General features: G+C 39.6%; 1 pseudogene; it reads right to left on the minus strand.

Annotated features, from left to right (window-relative positions):
- Positions 1–2,119: 2,119 nt before the first annotated feature.
- Positions 2,120–4,430, minus strand: LOC146865820 (large ribosomal subunit protein uL18A pseudogene; annotated as a pseudogene).
- Positions 4,431–16,187: the final 11,757 nt, after the last annotated feature.

The raw sequence follows: 16,187 nt of genomic DNA on the forward strand, positions 1-16,187 counted from the left end.
GTCCATTCTCAAGAAGACCAAAGAAATCAACAGCAATTCTCTCCCAAGCATAGTTAGGCAACTCTGACACATTTAAGGGTGCTGAGTAAAGTGTGGTGAAACAGATGCATGAGTGACAGGCCTTTACCTCTCTTACAACCCTTTCATTGAGGTGAGGTAACCAGTCTCAAAGAGCTCTCTTTGTCGCAACTATTCCTTGGTGTTCCTCATGGGATACTTCAATTACTTGTCATAGACAATTCATGTACCTGGCAAGATGAGGCCTTCCTGAAATAAAGACCATAAATCTCTGATATTTCTAACTTTTAAGTACTCACTGTCACTGGTCAAGAGTGTTGGTTCCAAGATTGGTGAGCAATAATGTCTAAATTTCAGCATGTTACGACCTTGGCTCATAGCAGTGACAATTGTTCTAATGACATGGCAGCTGGTGTGCTTGATTTTACAGTGAAATGTATGTAGGCTTAAACTGTCTTAGATAGGGTTCCAGGGCATTGTAATGGAACTCTTGAAAAATAATCAGCAGGATGTTCTTTGTTCCCTGGACGGTGAACAATTGTGCAGTTGTGTTCTTGTAATCTCAGATCCGAAAGTTCAATACAAGGAGGTATCTTGGTTTTAGGATTGCCAAACATCATCAATAGTGCTTGATGATCGGTCACTACTGTGAAAGGCTTTCCATAAAAGAACACAGCCCATGTATATATTTTAGTTTTTGATTGCATAAGTTGTGGTAATGGAGACACTTCATGATATTTCTCCTCAGGCATAATGTTGATCGATGTACTGCTATAAATAATAAAAGGTATCGAACACCTATTTATCTTCATTGTAATCTTCGGACAATGTGTGTAGGTCTTTGATGTTTTTTCATGGAGATTTTTCTTTCATCTGTAGTTTTTCTCACATTCAACTAGTCCCACATGTGCATGGCTCTCTGAAGTGAACATCGACCTTGCACAGTTATCATTGTCACTTTCACTTCAAACCTACAGTGAGGAACTCTTTGACGATGATTTTGATGACAGTCGACTTACTTTGGTGTTGATTTGCCTAAGTTAGTGTGACCACTTAGCCTTGTGGGAGCACGTTGAATGTCATTGATGCAACACTTGGTCAGCCATTTTGTCTTCACGCTGTGATGCACTTACTTTTCCCTTCGCCTTGCAAACCATAACAAAATGGTTCACTTTGCCACAGCTGTTGCAAACCTGTCCAATGGCGGGACATCTACGATTATGTGGAAACCACAATCCACGTCTGAAGCACATTTTCTTTTTCTGTGGACACATTACTTTGAGTCCCTCAACTTAAAGCTTTGACTTACTTTTCATGTTTATGACTGACACACTCTTGGCACCTACGGCCTCCATGTCAGCCAATTGTTGAATACTGCACTCTTCAGCGTGGGCAGCCATGAGGGCTTGCTCTAAGCTCAGAGTTTCCTTCAGCATTCACCATCCAAAATAATGTGACATATATCCATCTATCACTCTGAGGAGTGTATCTTCCTCATCATTAAAGTAATTGAACTTACAGTGCTGTATGAGGAGATCCAGTCTCAGCAAATTCTTTGATGGTTTCACCTACTATCTGGCATTCTTGACTGAAGAAGTATCATTCATAATCTACATTGGCACCGGATTGAATTTGACATTCAAGGCTGCTTTGATGTGGCTGTATGTCACTTCACCATCCTGTGGTATTTTTTATGGCCTCTTTTACACCTTCACCAGCCGTATTCTTCAGATACTTGATAATCTTTTCAACATCTGTTTCCTCGATTGCATCTATAAAATTCTAAAACAGTTTCTATCCAAATGGTCTATCTAATGTCAATATTGTTATTTTGGCAGGATCACATAATGATGGCAGTTTTAAGAAAGCAGTAGTAGTATAACCATTGGCTCAGACTTGCCTGAACAACTCTAGAGTGTCGGACTTATAATTTAGCAGCCAAAGCGGACCAATGGGCTTTGCCAATTCTTTCTATTTTTTCATTAACATAGAGTATTTTTTTATTAACATAGTGCAGAGATATCAAAACTTCTGGCCTCTCCCTTCTTGAGGACGCTGTTTGCTTTGCTGGCAGGAGGCTAGCCTTTTTCTGTGCCACTGACTAAGAGACATGTTCACCCAATACCAGCATTTCACATTTATTTCCATCTGAGTCTTCTTTCCCCATCACTGCATTGGAGGGGAAGCCAGCGTAGGCCATTGGGTACATAGCCTCCATCAAGCCAACTACAATGTTATACTTGATGTATTGTGAGAACTGCTCATTGAAGAGCTCTTCGTCATCAGCTACCCACAGTCTTTTTCTCATTCTGCCTGTAGATGTGGCTCTGGTTCATGTCAGGGGATGTATGACGTTACAACGCACACTTTTACAACGCATGCACTTACAACGCATTTTTTACAACGCATAATCCATTACAACGCATGACATTACAACGCAGGACACTACAACGCATTTTTAAAAAATACCTTTACAACGCATTACCATTACAACGCATACTACCTTTACAACGCATACCATTACAACGCATAATATTAAATTACATTTAAGGTAAGTATTAGATAGTATAGGGGTAAAAATTACTAATCTAACTCCAGGGGGTGCAACAGTAGGGTAAGTGTTGGATAGTGTAGGGGTAAAAATTACTATTCTAACTCCAGGGGGTGCAACAGTAGGGTAAGTGTTGGATAGTGTAGGGGTAAAAATTACTATTCTAACTCCAGGGGGTGCAACAGTAGGGTAAGTGTTGGATAGTGTAGGGGTAAAAATTACTATTCTAACTCCAGGGGGTGCAACAGTAGGGTAAGTGTTGGATAGTGTAGGGGTAAAAATTACTATTCTAACTCCAGGGGGTGCATCAGTAGGGTAAGTGTTGGATAGTGTAGGGGTAAAAATTACTATTCTAACTCCAGGGGGTGCATCAGTAGGGTAAGTGTTGGATAGTATAGGGGTAAAAATTACTATTCTAACTCCAGGGGGTGCATCAGTAGGGTAAGTGTTGGATAGTATAGGGGTAAAAATTACTATTCTAACTCCAGGGGGTGCATCAGTAGGGTAAGTGTTGGATAGTATAGGCGTAAAAAATACTATTCTAACTCCAGGGGGTGCATCAGTAGGGTAAGTGTTGGATAGTATAGGGGTAAAAATTACTATTCTAACTCCAGGGGGTGCAACAGTAGGGTAAGTGTTGGATAGTGTAGGGGTAAAAATTACTATTCTAACTCCAGGGGGTGCAACAGTAGGGTAAGTGTTGGATAGTGTAGGGGTAAAAATTACTATTCTAACTCCAGGGGGTGCAACAGTAGGGTAAGTGTTGGATAGTTTAGGGGTAAAAATTACTATTCTAACTCCAGGGGGTGCATCAGTAGGGTAAGTGTTGGATAGTATAGTGTAATATTATGCGTTGTAATGGTATGCGTTGTAATGGTAGTATGCGTTGTAATGGAATGCGTTGTAAAGGTAGTTTTTAAAAATGCGTTGTAGTGTCATGCGTTGTAATGTCATGCGTTGTAATGGATTATGCGTTGTAAAAAATGCGTTGTAATGGTAGTGCGTTGTAAAAGTTGCGTTGTAAAGGTTGTTCCCCATGTCAGGGAAAAACTCCTTGTTCTCGGAGTCTCACCCATGGAACCTCTTCATGCTGTGTGGAATGGCTATCTTTCTGCCCACTGTTCCTTTGAAGACCATATTCCCAACTTGTTGGTTCTGGGCAACCTGTTGTCCAGAAAGCAGGTAAAGGAACCTGGCTGGCCATTGATACGCTCCATATTGCACTAGTCTCCTGTGATCACCACCTGCCCCTCAAACACTTTATCCAGTCCAAACTGTTTCAACAGCCTGTAGGCCAAGACGAGGCTGGTGCAATAAACTGCGTCATGGTTGGTCAGTCTTACTTTCATGTCATGTCTTGGGAGCTTGCTGGAGTATGCAGTGCACACAATCATGAGTCCCTGAATTCTGGTGAAAGATATCTGGTATATTCCAGCTGTTTGTATGCAAAATCAGTCTGTATATTGGGGTGTTGTATTTGTTATTGTCTTGAATGAATGACCAGGGGCCTGACTCATAAAGTTAAAATTATGCTTTTGTGTACGTTTATGATTGTTTGCTATTCACAAAGATATTTTGCAAATAGTATGTTTACAGCTGTGAGGTCTTCGTACATAAAAAGATAGGCCAGTCCTATATTTTTATGTTCGGTGACCTCGCAGCTGTAAAGATATTACAAGTAAAATACCTTTGTGAATGGGAAACAATCATAAACTTATACAAATGTATAAGTTTCCCTTTGTAAATGAGGCACCAGGTGTTTCTGCGTATAGTAATATGTCTTTCCCTCCCATCAATGGTGGAAATTGACCAGTTACCTCTTGAAGAAAGCCTTTTCCTTGTCAACTTTTACAAACCCCATTTCGTGCACTTGAATTACTTAAGTAGGGACCTCAGCTGGAGGCCATGGATAGCCAGAAAAGTGGATTCTTTTTATTTCGTGATGCAAAAATATAGTTCCACACTCACAAACACCTTCGTTTACACCCAACATTTTTTTCACATATACATGATAAATTTGTGTGAAAAAATGATCTGCATGTGGACATTCGCTGTCCCTAACTTACAAAATGAGGATCAAGGGAAATGTTCTTTTGCACATCAAACTTTCAAGTGCAAAAAAATGTGCACATTTACGGATTGTCCAAGTGGGCTTTCCAGCAGCCGGCGAATAGTAATGTAAAGGCATATAAACGCCTAAAAACATGTATTTCTTCATAACGCCTGTGTAAGTGCCTTTCCAATTGGGAAAGCATGTGTTACATTCCAAAATTTCAGTGTGAGTCAGCTCTTATATTTATGTTTCATATGATAATTCACAGGTTATTTTGGTATGCGTAGAATCTACACTTGAAAGCTAGCTATGCATCAGTGAGTGATATATTTTTTCCAGTGTCTGAGTCAGTGATAAATTGTGTTTTCTTCACCCCACGGAAACATCTTTCTTTGGTAATTGTTAAACAGCACAGTCATATTTCTGTCTGTGGAATAGATTCATATTACTCTTTGGCAGATCTGGAAAATAAATGAAGGCATTCCTAATTGTGACTTGCTCAGTTCATTTATTACAATTTTCAACGTGTAAACAAAGCAGTGCGGACAAGTTCAAATTATATGTAATTAATCAGGCTGGTAGGATCAATGTATTTTACTGACATGATTCACTAATAACCACAGTGTATGATTGCTTTTGTCATTGTGAGCATTCAGAACATTTCTTGTGCGCGGACGGGGATCAAATGAGTGCTTCAATATGCATAAATGTACCATCCAAACGTACTGAATGGTCTGTTATAACTTCTATGACAAAATTGGCTTTGTGTTTCCTTCATGTGCCACATCTTTAGAGTAGAAAACTCAGAGAGACCAGCTAAGTATTGCTGTGAATGGTATCTGCTCTTTTGTGTTTTATTAAGCTTTAGTTATTAATGCTAATAATTGAGAAAACAAATTAACTGCTTCAGAGACTATGCAAAAGGTTAAGTGATGTTCATGAATTGTGATAAATGACTTGGTAGCGAATAAAGCACCAGTAAGAATGATCAGTGTTAACACACTCTCTAGATGCATTTCAATTCGGTGCACATAAGTTATTTATGGGAAGTGAGTACTGGATGAAACTAGATAGGTGATATTTTGTGTTTCCTCACAGACCAGCTTGAGTATCTTCTTAATCACATATTAGTTGTGTTTACCTTCCAATACTGGGCCCTTGAGGAGTTCCAGGACCGAGGACAGTGCTACGCATTAAACTGTGCACAAGTCATACAAAACTGGTTTTCGTGCTCAGTTAGGATGTTAGTCACAGCACTGTTTCTGTCTTCCAGTAGAGCAAATGCCCGTCACATTTTATGTTAACTATTGTATGAACTTAACAAAGTAGACCTTAAGAAAATCTGTTGCAATACCTGCCATCATGGTAAAGAAAATGAAGTACTTCACATTACTCAGAAACAATGCAAGGAATCAAACCATTGCTTAGGAAATATAATGCCAGCACTGTTTTGGTCAAAATAAAATATGTATTTATTACACAAATTGACATATGGGTCTCAAAATTATAATTACGCCAAATGGCAGTCCATAAGGTGAAAGATCCTTACTGTTGTGCAGTGGCACAAGGCTTGCCTCCAAATACACTGGCAATGGGAACCTCCTCAGGAAGGGGCATCTAGTGGGCTTATCAGGTACCTCCAAGATCTTACATGTGAGGGGGGTTTGGGTTTGGGTTTGGGGAGGGGTGCCCTTGGGTTTGGGAGGGAGGACGGTTTTGGAAGGGGTGGCCTTGGGTTTGGGAGAGGGTTGAGGTTTTGGGAGGGTTGGCCTTGGATTTGGGAGGGGTGGTTTTGAAAGGGATGGATTTGTATTTGGTAGGGGTGGTGTGGGATGTGGAAGGGGTGGGTTAGGGTATGGAAGTTGTAGATTGGTGTTTGCTAGGGGTGAGTTGGGGTTTGTCAGGGGTTAGGACAAGGGGAAAACAATATAATCAATGGGAAAATGGATAAGGTGTTTGGGAGAGAGGTGGATTTGGATTTGGGAGGTAGAGGGAGTGGCACTGTATGCATTGCATGTGTCTGTTGAAGGTACAGGTGCCTGTGGGTCTGGTGTATGTGGTGCATGTTTAGGTGTGTCTCGTGTCATGGGTGTCTGTAGTTTAGATGAATGAGGGTGTTTGAGTTTTGTGGGTGTGAATTCTGATGTGTGTGGGTGTAGATGGGTGTGCTGTGGAGGCGCTGGGTGTGGTTGTGATGCATATGGATGTGGATGAGGCTCATGTGGTTATGATGAAGGGTGTGGTGTCTGTGGGGGTGGTGGTGGTGCATGTGGGTGTAGTAGTGGGTGTGAAGTCTGTGGTTGTGGTGGTGGGTACAGTGTAAGTGGGTGTGCTGGTGGGTGCAGTGACTGTGGCTGTGCTGGTGGAGAGGTAGAGAGTAGTACATGTGGGTGTGGCGGTGGGTAAGGTGTCTGTGGCTGTGCTGGGGATGATGCATATGGGTGTGGTGGTGGGTGCGATGTCTGTGGTGGTGTTAGTGTCTGTCTGTTAGGATTGATACCTATGTTTGTTTTGGTGTTTGTGTTTCTGTGTGTGTGTGTTGATTGTGTCTGTGTGAGTGGGTGCATGCAAAGGTGTGAGTGTGCTTGGGACAGGTCTGGTAATAGGAAATTTGGATGGGGAGGGGATAGAAGGTGGGCAACAAAGTTGGGATGGTTGAGAGACTGCGGTCAGTGAGGTGGCTAGACCTTTAAAATACCTAGGTAGACCAGACATAGCACTGTCAATGACTTCTAGGTAGACTACCATTTGTTGCAATTGGCAGCCAAGCCCAATGATGTCATTCAGTAGTGCAGTCTGGCCTACAGCAATGCTCCTGAGGTGGTCATTAGCCTCCTCACTCAGAGCAGTAGGGAGACAGGGACACAAGGTCAGGGTCCTGGATTGAAGGAGACACCATGCCTTTTAAGGGGCAGGTTTGGCCAACTTGGGGAGAGCAAGAGGCACGGTGGAAACAGTATTCTGGGTGACAGATAAGAATGCAGGTGGAACAGATGTAGTAGGGTCCTCAACCAATAGGGAGTGCTCACTGGAGGAGGCCTCCGAAGAAGATGTTGAGTTACTGGTTGCCTCCATACACTCCCCTTACACTCAGTGCCACTGGGTCTCTTGGTGTTAGGGGTGTCAGCATCAGAACCACAAGGCACAGCTGCTTCCCTGACACAGTGGCCACTGCCTCCACCACCTGCTCCTGATGAAGCTGAAATGACATATACAATAGTTTTAAGAACTTTGATCACACAACAATTCCCAGGTTTTCAGATTTCACCTGACTCAAGGCTCTCAAACTTTGGTTCTACATTAGCATAAGCTCATGCATGTAGGCAAAATTTTTAGACACCAGTTAGTCACAGTTATATAATTCCCAATGCTCGCTCCTATGATCTTGTCTCTTATGTACCGTCATATCTCTCCAGGAACTGTTTCCCATCTCTGAAGGATATGAGGCAAAATTACCTTTGTACAGTGTGCTCACTAGGCCCTAAAATCTGCATACTTTTCATTCTCAACAAGTAAAATATTAATACAAGCATGTCAACAAATTGTGCAATGTTGTACCAATATTAGCATAAACTGAAAGCAGATTATCTTTGTTTGGGCATGCCACTGTGGTAATACTTACTTCAAGACACTAAAGGATATGTCTATTAACAAAAATTATAAATTAATTCTGCACTGAAGTGGCTTAGCAATGTATCACATACTATATAGATACTTAGGGCCCGATTCACAGAACTAACTTAAGACAAAATCCTAAACTTACTACTTTTGGTATTCACAGAAGGCATTTAGTAGTAGTAAAGTTAGGATTTTGTCTTAAGTCTGTCTTAAGTCTGTCTTAAGTCTGTCTTAAGTCTGTCCTAAGTTTGTCTTGAGTCTGTCTTAAGTCTGTCCTGTCTGTCTTAAGTCTGTCTTAAGTCTGCCTTAAGTCTGTCCTAAGTTTGTCTTAAGTTTGTCTTAAGACTGTCTTAAGTCTGTCTTAAGTCTGTCTTAAGTCTGTCTTAAGTCAAACTTAAAACAAAATCCTAACTTTACCACTATTAAATGCCTTCTGTGAATACCAAAAGTAGTAGGACAGACTTTAGACAGACTTAAGACACACTTAGGACAGACTTAAGACAGACTTAAGACAAAATCCTAACTTTACTACTACTAAATGCCTTCTGTGAATACCAAAAGTAGCAAGTTTAGGATTTTTTCTTAAGTTAGGTTTGTGAACCGTGCCCGAAATCTGTTGAGGACAGTCAGAAGCAAATATTTGGGTGGATTTACAAATGACTTTCACAACATAAGTAAAAAAATAGCCCTTGAATCATCTCTAATACACTTCAGTACAGAGCAAGACACATTTTCACATTTCACTTTAAAAAACCTATAGTTATTTGAAGTTTGTTGTATCTTAGTGAAATTGGTTCACTAAGTATGCTGGCTTGCACTGTAGTCAAAAATTCGTAGAACATCACAGTAATTAATTCAATTATAATACTTACTTCAAAGATTCACATATGGATCGCAATATGCAACATATTACACCTTGATGCATTTCAACAGATGCTAATGAGTCATGGGTTAGGCCTGATTTTGAGTGTTCCTGATGTGATACTCCTGCATATATGTGTTGGAGCATTCCATCTTGCAAAATCTCTTTAAGCTTGCCATTTATATCCATCATAGATTTATCACATGGGCATGGCAAAGGTCACTGAGTAATGGTTTAGGGTATGTGTCAAATTGTCACCAATGTGTACACATTCTTGTCTGTGAACAAAAATAGTACGCCTATCACAATTATTTGTCAAAAAAACAGGCTGACTTGCACACACATATTTGTGAAGGAGTAAGACATCACGCTAATCTGTCACTTTTAACATGTATGAAACAGAAATTCTGATGCTAAACACAATTTGGATATGTTTTGATTTTCAAATGTAGCCATTAATACTGATATCAATATTCCTTTTGGATCACATATTCACTCTTGTTTGAGTAGAATCCCAAATTACCAATGTGACATTTTTTACATTCACTGTATCATAAGTGCCTAGTGTGCTATGACACATGTAATGGGGTTACCATTACATAATGATGCCTGACACAATAAAAACTATTGCCTATTTGGTCCAACTGTCTCTCATGACTTCAAACATCATGATGTATATGTGGAGTTTATACAGCCATGTGTCTGTCAGAACAGTCCAGTGGTTGTGAATAGGAATTAGGTGGGATCCTTTCCAACAAATTAATCGACAAAGCACATCATCATATACGTTGTGCAAAAGTTAAACCTTGAAGAGCTCTTCTTGTGCGTTGGACATGGTTCACCCTTTAATGTTGATTTCAAAACTCCTGGCTGTAACAAAAAATTAGTCATGTAACATGTAAATCTCTGATAAGAACGAACACCCATGTTGCTGCTGTTGGGCCCATTAAACTCCGGATAGGTCACCGCAAGAAAGTGGACCATGGGGGGGGGGGGGTTCAGGGTGCAGAGCACATGCCTCCAATGTTGGGAAGACTGCATGCTGGACTTCAGCTGACCTTCAGCTCCAGCGTCATAGGTCCTCCCACTTCTGTCGGGAACGGACGCTGCGCCGCTTGTAGAACCCTAGGGTCTGCACCTTCCAGGCAATGGCCTATCATATGTCCTGTTTCTGATGGGCATTGCCCTGTATGAATACAAGAAATGAAATAAAAAACAAATGTTTTGTGTCTTTTTGTTAGTCTGTATTGATATAACAAGATTTCACTGCATCTATCACAAGCATAACTCATAGGTTATCATACAAGATGTGTAACGTCAACCATCATCCATGTCATTTTCCAAACTCACCAATTCTGGCCAGTGACATCATCTAGCACAGGGGGCTCCTGCATATTATGTGATTTGACCTACTCCTGATCAGTGCAAAAGATTGTGATCTACTGAAGGCTAAACATATATAATTATGGCACAGTGGATAGAGGTCACAGTGACTAAGGGATCTGCAGTTTGGACATGACACACTTTGAATTGGGAGTAAAATAAAAAATGAAGTTAGGTTATTCTCCCTTTCAACTGCCGTTCAATTAAAATCATTCAGGGTCATATTTTAAAGCACACCTCACATTTTGACTTGTCAAGGATATATGTTTATGACACATGTACCTCAGTACTTCAGTTGTTTGTCCCTGTGACTCAGCCCCAGCTTGGTCCATTATTCTGACTGAGTACTGCTCATTTTCAGGCCTGATGATCATGATGTCACATGAACACAGCCTTCTCTTCACTTGTACATGCAAAAATGAACTTGTGCCCATGTAATAAATTACCTCAAGGTTGTTTGCTACTCTGAAGGGGTCTTGAAGCTACTGATAACTCCCATACAACTGTTTGGAGAGCCCTGGTATAGGCTGAGTGATATGTGGGTACATACACATAGCTAACATTATTTTCATTTTGTTTATACAAAAAATATTTGTATGTATAGTTGTAAAGAGCATATAATGTGTTTTCTAATTTCCATGATGTGGATTTTCAACATATCACATGTATTTCAAACTTCTAAATAGGCACATCTCTCCATTCACGCCAATTAGAATCTAGGGCTTTAAACACACAACATATACTAATGTTGTTATTTTTTAACATTGTAAAGTGCTTAGAATTCCTCAACATCATTGTCCTCTGTAAGGTACAAAATATATGACTGTTCATATCACTAACTATACTGCACTCAGGACCTCAAAGGGACATTGTAGCCTGTGTTAATGGAAACTAAGAACACACAATAAGGGGTCTGAGGGAATTTATAGACTCAACGGATTAAGTCCCCCAATGCCATTATTCACAAAACAATAGAAATAATCCGTGGTCTGTAGCTGCAACTGCTATTCTAGATTAACTTCTGGAATACAGACACAGACAGTACTATTACTCAAAATGCAATTAAAGAAGAAAAATAGAAAAAATAGAAAAATAGATTGATAGGAACCCATACAGGATTATTGGTCTCCCATCATTTCACCAAAGTGACCAGTGTCATCATTTGGGGTTCCAAACAACTCTTATAATCTCCTCCATTAAATTTGGGGGAGTATTGAATGAGTTGTATCCTCTTATTAGATTCTCATCAGAGGAAAAGAAAATACCTTAAGAGAAGGTAGAAAGTATATAATAGAGCCTTTCAATCTTGTTGTCAAATGAAAGGAGTGTAGTGCAAGAAAAAGTGGGAGTAAAATAGGATCAGCAAGAGCAAACAGAAAGTCTATTTTTTCAATTATCTCAATTGCGTTCCTATATAAAATCAGTGCAGGAAAAAAGCAGTTCAAACCAGTCACTGCTAGTATTTGGTCGACATGTTTCAGCCAACGGGGTGCATCTCCCAGGCTTTCTTCGGGACCTTGCTGTAATAAGTTCTTCACTACTGCAATAATTTTCTTGAATAACAAAAATATATATACATACTGATGGGATATATTTGTCTTTGTTCTGATCCTCAGTATTTACAAGATGTAGAGGACATCTAGAAAACAATAAAATTGCAAGTTCAATAAGAGTCGCATCTGTGTCTCTTTATCGTAAGAATACAGTTATTATTGTTATCATTAAGAGGTCTTCACAATTAAAAGTCAAATGCTCACCCGTTAAATACGAGGGCTAGACCTCACCTCACCCGGCTCCAGCTTTTGTCAATGAGGCCCCGCTCTGTAATGCATCCATCAAAATGTACAAAAATAAGATTGGATACAAAAAACTGAATTTAGTGCATTTCTTATGCTGTCCTAATCACCTTAATCACTTAAAACCATTAAGTGTAAATCAAATATAGCCTTAATGGATAGTGTGGCACAACATTCACCACTTGAATGGCAAAAGTAGGGTGTGGCTGTCTGATAAACTCCAGTCATCTTTGTAATACTTGTGTCTCAGAAACGGTAACCACGAATGTTGGAATATGTACTCTATGTAAATTGAACTTATTTTGCCTTAATAAATGCAATTTGTGGTGGAAATGGAAATGCGCGTGTGCGGTGTCTTTAAGCTTCGTTTAGTGCTCGTAAATACTGTGATCATCCAATTATATATCGAGTTACATTCATGCATTACCATATCTATCGTCGGAATGATATCCGTATCATTAAGACTTAGAAATAACTAGGTAATAGATTGCATCCTTAAAATAGTCAGTCCACTTTCTACAGATCGAGAACTATTAGTGTCCTTATACGTCGGATAGTATACAAACAGTAAGACCGACATAGCCAATGTGAAAGCTCGATATTGTCGCTAGAAAAGCCGTTACTCTTCAAAATACTAAAACTCAAAAGGAACTATGCTAAAAGATAAAAGAAAGTAAAAGTAAAGTACTGGGTTTTGCCCTTACCTGTCTGTCATTGCCTTGAGCTTAGACATCGCTGGGATGGAGGTAACGGGGACGGTAGCGAACCATTGTTTATATATGTTCAGACGCCTACAGGTGAACTAAATTAATGTTCAATGGTCGCGGGAAAAATGCATCATAATAGACTACAAAATTATGTCACTCCTGATGGGAATTGTAGTTTCTTATATTCTATATCGCTATTATACTTAACGGGTGCATTTTATGACGTTTTTAAGTATGAATATTAATAAAGTTGAAGTTAATAAAATAAAACACAAGATAGGTGTAGGGTTAGCGAGACGTAGCGGTTTTCACTATCTCGATTATCAAGGGTCTTTTCGATTACGTTGTTGTGCGCGTAAACCTAAATTACTAGATTCAAACATCGTTTCAATTGTTGAAAAATCATGGTTGTTTCAATAGTAAGTATTTTGCCAAACCCTATTTGGTTAGAGTAATTGAGAAATACAACGTGACCACGGTTTCCCTCCAGTCCATTTTCAACCCCTGATGCCTCAATTCCAAACACATCAAAACTTTCCTAATCAGTCTTTTTTAGGATTTGGCCCCAGGAGACAAAGAGGAAGATGCAGGAACGCTCAATCTCAGGTACATTGGAACCAACCAATAACATCACACATAGGTACCCGCAGTCAAACGAAAAAGAATGCGCAACCAGGGACCAGTACAGATCCAGTCTAGTAGTCAACCTCAGTACAAAAGAGTTGACAGATAATGAAACCTTGGTTTTAAACAGAGGATTAGGTTTCATAGAAACCAAACCTGGCAATGCCTTTCAGGTGAACTGCGAATTGGCACAATTCTTTCGTAAAATACGCCTTTACTACTTCTTCCAAGATAAAGAACCTACAATTGGTCCAATGGAAGAAAAAGAAACAAATACGGGTTTAAAAAAACGCTCAACCTTCACTCCTCCTACTAATAGTGTCCCTCCAAATGTCTTAGCTTTTGAAAAAGCTGTTGGAAATTGCCACTTTATATAAACAAAGAAAAAGGTTTTTTTCACAATCTACCCATAAATGAACAGATGGCGTTACGTACACTGATGGAAGATCCTACTATTACAATTAAGCCCGCTGACAAGGGCGGCTCAATTGTAATTCAAGACACTGAGACATATAGAGCATAATGTCTGAGACAGTTGTCGGATAGAAAATGTTACCGCCCCCTAAAAGTAGACCCAACAGAATGGATTAAAAAGACAGATCTTGACTTGGTAGAAGAAGGCATAAATGCAGGATGGATTACTTCACAGGAGGCCTCTTTTTTACAAACCAACTATCCAGTGATGCCTTATTTTTACTGCCTGCCAAAAGTACACAAACTACAACGACCACCTCCAGGCAGGCCCATAATATGATGGATTGGCTCTATCTTAGAGCCTCTATCCACTTTTGTAGATTACTTTTTACGCACTATAGTAAAAACCATGCCCACTGTTTTGCAAGACACAAAAGACGTGCTACGTCTATTACCTGACATCGAATTTGACCCAGAACAAGACTTTTTAGTGTCACTGGACGTTGAATCACTCTATACGTCAAATCCTTAGGATGAGACTTTGGACACATTTTGACTAACACAGTAGTGGACTCCATAACTCCGGTCCATTTTATAATGTCACTAGCCCAAATAGCTATGAAAGACAACTTTTTCAAACACGAAGATACCATTTGTTTACAAGTGTCCGGGACAAGCATGGGCAGTGTTTTTGCGCCAAGTTTGGCAAATTTATACATCCATGTATTGGAGCAACAACATGTCCTAAGTAGAGAAAATCCATTTCATGAGTCAATCCGCTTATGGAAGCGGTATATTGACGATGTTTTAGTCATCTGGCGGGGCAATTTAGAGTCTATTACATGTTTTAAAGACTGGCTCAATACTAAGAACAGCTTCTTAAAATTTACAGTAGAAGCAGAAAAAGAAAAGATAGCGTTTCTAGACCTGTCTATCTATAGTACACCAACTGGCCTGCAAAGTGAACTATATCGTAAACCAATGGCCCGTAATTCACTTCTTCGTTTTGACAGTCAACATCCGAAATCCCTTCGAGAAAATTTGCCATATGGACAGTTCCTCCGGGTTCGGAGAAACTGTTCCACTTTGGACAAATTTGAAGAACATTCAATAAAGCTTATTGAACAACTTAAAGAAAAACAATATCCTAAAAGACTAATCAGACGAGCTCACAAAAGAGCTCTCAATAATAATCGTGAGGCCCTATTAGAACTCTCTGTAGCCAAACCACCATTAGGACGCCTCACCTTTGGAAATACTTTTAGTTCTCTGACCAATGACATACAAAAAACTGTCAGGAAACACTGGGTATTTTGAACTGTTGCACAGATAAAATACCTTTGCCTCTGTTTTCATTAAAAAGAGACACAAATTTGCGAGATAAGCTTGTCCACACACGACCATTTGGCAACAAACCACGTGTAGTGGGAACACTGTGAGACTTACCAGCAGTACAGGGCCACCATCCATGTGGTACTTGTGCCATCTGTCCACAAACTAGACAGTCAAAATCTGTTAATATTGGAACAACAAGGCCATGGATTAAAAAAAACTTTACCAACTGCAATAGTGACAATTTAATATTCTAATTACCTGCCCATGTAATTTACGATACGTAGGTATGATGACTAGAAAAGTGAAATTACGAATGCTAGAACATAACAGCACATTCAGGTGCAAAAAAAAAACGACTAAGTTGACAAGACACTTTACAGCTCTAGCCCATAGTGCAGAGGATTTTTTGTGGACAGTACTGGAGAAACCTTACATTCCGGTACATATCACTGACATATCTAACTTTCTCTTCATACGAGAACAGAAGTGGATATACAAATTATCAAGCGACATGCAGGGACTGAATGACGCAATACCATGGGTCTCTCTTTACAGAAAATAACAACAACAGTAATAACAATGGCAAAGCGACCAAGTAACTAGAAGCCTCCACTTCAACATGACAGAACAAATAGAAAATCTAGTAATTAGTGTTGGCCTTTTAGTGCATCATTTTTTATCATTTTTTTTTATCAATTTGATTACAGAATGAGTAAGTCACTCTCATTTTAGTACATTACTTTGGCTCACTTTTGCAACCTAACATATTTAGCAAAAAAACACCTGCCATGATAGCTTTTTGCTCTCTGACTCATGTGAGCTATTG

Source organism: Triturus cristatus, chromosome 2_1 (assembly GCF_964204655.1).
Source record: "Triturus cristatus chromosome 2_1, aTriCri1.1, whole genome shotgun sequence".
NCBI classification, from domain to species: Eukaryota; Metazoa; Chordata; class Amphibia; order Caudata; family Salamandridae; genus Triturus; species Triturus cristatus.